The sequence below is a fragment of the Amborella trichopoda genome, chromosome 13, assembly GCF_054954075.1.
Source record: "Amborella trichopoda isolate Santa Cruz 75 chromosome 13, AtrichopodaSantaCruz75HAP2 v2.0, whole genome shotgun sequence".
In the NCBI taxonomy this organism is placed as follows: domain Eukaryota; kingdom Viridiplantae; phylum Streptophyta; class Magnoliopsida; order Amborellales; family Amborellaceae; genus Amborella; species Amborella trichopoda.
The window spans coordinates 36329712-36333888 of record NC_142348.1 but is presented as its reverse complement, the minus strand read 5'-3'; the positions used below and the strand labels follow the sequence as shown (position 1 = coordinate 36333888).

Below are 4177 nucleotides of genomic sequence, written 5' to 3'. Positions count from 1 at the left end.
GAGAGAGAATTTTAATTTGATGAATATGATTTGCCCAAATGATTATCATATTGGATTGTGATCAGTGTTTGGAAACTCGACTAGGCCAAGGGCCGAGTCCACTGATCCGGCGAAAAAAGCCCTAGAAAAATAAAAAATATATGAAAAAAGAATAATGAAGGTTGTAAAAGTAAAATAAAAATGGCTGATTTATAGAAGGGGACATTTTAAAAAAATTCAAATAAAAAGGAAAATACAAAAATAGATATTATGGCAAAAAAACACTTACAAGTCATTTCCAAAAGGGTGCAGTTTGTATAGAGCCTAGGCTCAAAACAATCAAATTAGAGCCTACCTTTGAATAGTATCGAGAAATGTGGTTTCAACCCTGGAAACCTTTGTGATAGCCTTAAAATATATTTTCATCTTTATTTATAAAGTTTAAAGCTTCAAAAATAATGTAGATCGACAGATCTATGTAAACTTGAAATCTTAAAATTAATGGTCCAAAAATGCATTATAAAATACACTATTTCCAAAACTTAAAATCCATTTTTTTCTCATGTCCATGCATCTTGATGTCGAGATGATCAATTTGAGGATATTTGAGCATCAAAACAATCTCTTCTAGTAAAATTTTTGAGGTAGGCTCTATTTTGATTGTTCAGAGCCTCGACTCGATATAAACTTTTCCTTTTCCAAAAACATCCCAATTATATAAAAAACAATTATACACCATTGATATATATTTTGCAATTTTTGACTGCTTTTTTTGTTTTATGTACCCCATGTTGCACACACAATTTGGTGCTACTCAGCCTCGCCCTTCGGCTGAGTCTGAATGGACTCGACCTAGTCACAGAACCAAGATGTCGATAATGAGGATGAGTTAAAGTTAGAAATATTGACAGTTATGAATATGTCATACACAGATTGACTGGGTTGTGATGTCTGGCTGTTTGAATTGCATCATACAACTTCCTCAACTAAGATTGAACACTGACATGCAATGGGCAGAGCCAAATATCATGAAGCAAATTTTGTCAGTTCAGAACTCTAATGTACTAAAAGATCGATTGAAACCATGCTCAAGCTACAGGTTCATGTTTAGAGACTGACTTATGATCAGTTTCATGGCTTGGACTAGTCATAGATCGTCTTTTAGAAATCCTCCGAATTGCATAAGAAGAATATATTTCATTCGGCATCAGTGTTTTGCAAGAGAAACTGGTTTTTCCTCTAAAGCACTGGGACGTTGTTTATCCTTTACTTTTATGTTATGGCTTGATGCTACAAAGGTATACTCTTTCTCAAGTCCTATCAAATGTTTTATAAGGGCATCTAAATCTAACCCCCTTGAGATTAATTAGATACATTGGATGCATATCGTTTATCAGGTAGAACAAAAATTTAGTTCAATCATTCAATACATCCCAAATTTAACTCAAATAATATATGAATCTCTTTCTCTTGTCATACCCATCAACAACCATTGTAGTTACTCGAATACTATAGAATCTCTTACGCTTGTGGTACTATGGGTGCATGATTTGTTTTTTAAAACTCCAAAATCATGAAACTTCATGATAAACGTCAAATATTAAAAGAAGGGAAAACGTTTATTTTAAGGTTGCAACCTTAAAATGTAGAATTAAATATGCACCTCAAATATCCATCGGATAAGGTTGTTTTAATGTTAAAAACACTCTAATTGATCATCTCAACATCAAGACATATAAATAAGGGAAAAAAATTTTATTTTGGGTCCCAGAATTGGTTTATCTTGCAACATATTATCTAGATTATCCATTTTCAAGATTTTCATATATTTATAGATCTACTTCATTTTAACTATTTTTGGAGTTTAAAATTTTATAATTAGACATGAAAATAGATATTGAGATAATTAGACATGAAAATAGATATTTAGATAATTAGACATGAAAATAGATATTCAGATAAATTTTATAATTAGACATGAAAATTTTATATGTTATGATAAAATTTGGAGGTGTGCCTTAATTGGTTGGTTGTTTAAGGTTGAAACCTTATAGAAAAAATGTGATGCTAAGAATTGTGTTTCATATGTAGGAATGCAATGGCTTGCCCGAATGCACTTTCTTTGGAGTTTGAATAAAACTCCATTTTGTACCATTGGTTACAGATTTTTGTTAACATGAAAGAGTTATGGGTTTGTATACCATACTAAAATTTGGGATTCCTAAAGTTTTTATTCATTACTTGTATCCTAAGATTTCAAAATGGATGGCTGAAGGCTTTATTTTCAATTCGTAGTTGACCAAAACTTCTATGGAATTTGAATGGAGGTTCACACCCCCACACCATGAGATTTAAAGGTTGAGGGAATACTAGGGAACTGTGGGAAACTCAAACATAGTCACATTGCTTCCCCAAAAGTTATATATAGAAAATATTTATAATTGGTTGTGATATCACTGTACCCAATCTAATGTAGCATCCATTTTTTTCTTGATGAGATGTCTAATCAATCCATAGAAGAAATTATGTCATAATTCTAAATAGATCAAATATTGAGAAATCTTCCTCTTGTGTAATATTTCAACTTAGATTTATAGCTTTTTTGCAAATAAAGTAACATCATTGTTCCCCAATTTTCATTTTATGAAACTCTAAGACATTATTATTCATGACCAGACTTCTCACCTTGGAAAGAAGTGAAATGATGTCTAATTCAAATCACGATGCCCATACAAAGTACACATGTAGTCGCTCACAGTCATTCAATTACCTGCAAAAAGGAGAAGCAAAAAGTTTGAAGAAGATTCAATCAAACAAGCTTCTTCTACTATAAAGCTAATTTAACATAATAACAATAAAAAAAAAAAGTAATATTGGAGTCGCAAAATAATAAGAATAAGAGCAATGTATAAAATACTTTTTGTGAGCATGCATGACACACGCGCATCTGTCGTGTGCAGACTCGCACGTCCACGTAAAACTGCAATGTACCTCGTAGTAGGAGAGTTTGATATACCACCAAGTTGAATAAATGCCAACGCCGCTGCTGCATACAAAGTAGAGAGAGAAAGTAGAAAGAGAGAGTCAAAGACAAACAGGTGAAGGGGAAATTGAATAGAAGAAATGGCAGTGTACTGCAAATCCGATCTAAATGGCTTGCTGGGAAGAGAGAAAAACTTATAAATCCAGAGAGAGAAGTTATAAGAGGGAGAAGTGATATTGGCGCGGCTCAACCTGAGATCGTTTCTACGGATTTTTCCGACGTAAAAGCGTCTTCGGATTGAACCTCACCAACATCGCTACATCTCTCCCCTGAATTGGCATAGTGTGGATTGTGGAGAGAGAGGGATCTCTCAGTCGACGACGGAAGAATCAATACCCCGGACAATGGGTTAAGCTCAACTCCAGGTCCGCGAGACCACATTCCTAACACTGGTAAAAAATAATAATAATCAAAATGCCTCTAGAGTGAGAAAGAGGTGACGACAGATGATGTGGGGGAGGCAGAGGGAGAAGAATTTAAGAATTGGGTTCATCTCGTAAGAAATAGAGGAGGTGTCCTATATAAAGAGGCACCTGAGAGAGAAGGGCAAAGGAGATGGTGAGGGGAATGATGAGGAGGGGCCAACTTTTTGCACTCACTCTCTCTTTCTCTCTCTACTGTTGCGCATGCCCTGCAATATTCCCCCTCTCTAACTAAACAAGGGGAACCCTAAAAAAAGAACAGAATGTAAGAAAAAAGGCCCCCCTTTCAGTCTTGCTAAAACGCGCCTTTTCGCCTGATTTCAATGGAGTGGCGATCTTGGGAACAGAATCGCAGAATGTCAGCGTCTCTCTTTTAGAGAGAGAAAGAAGTTTCCAAAGTACGTAGAGAGAGAAAGGGCACCTTTTACCAGAGACACCGGCGCGAAACCTCTCTTGGAGTGGTGATTGAAGGGACAAACCCACCTTTCTTTATCCACAATCCAAACACATTACTTTTCTTTTCTTTTTTTTTTCTTATCGCTCTCATCATCACTCGGTGGTGCAACTCGCATGCCTTAATCCCCTGCTTTACCCACGCCTCTCTCTCTCTCTTTCCAGATTCCACCTCTCTCTCTCTCTCTCTTATTTCCCTCTCCCTTTCTTCATCCCTTAATTTCCTAATCTGTTTCGCCTCTCTCCTCTCTTTATTCGTCTACCTCTCTCTCCCCCTCCA

The 4177-nt window shown here is 35.6% G+C and overlaps 1 long non-coding RNA gene across 2 annotated transcripts; it reads right to left on the bottom strand.

The window, feature by feature from the left end:
- Nucleotides 1-2529: 2529 nt before the first annotated feature.
- On the bottom strand, nt 2530-3953 carry LOC148779194 (uncharacterized). Of its 2 annotated transcripts, none has more exons than XR_016047248.1 (3): nt 3866-3953; nt 2897-3025; nt 2530-2749 (listed from the first exon to the last, which is right to left on the bottom strand). It is a non-coding gene; the product is annotated as an uncharacterized LOC148779194 (long non-coding RNA). The 2 variants fall into 2 exon arrangements; XR_016047247.1 differs by lacking the exon at nt 3866-3953 and adding an exon at nt 3214-3500 and having other exon boundaries at nt 2897-3022.
- Nucleotides 3954-4177: the final 224 nt, after the last annotated feature.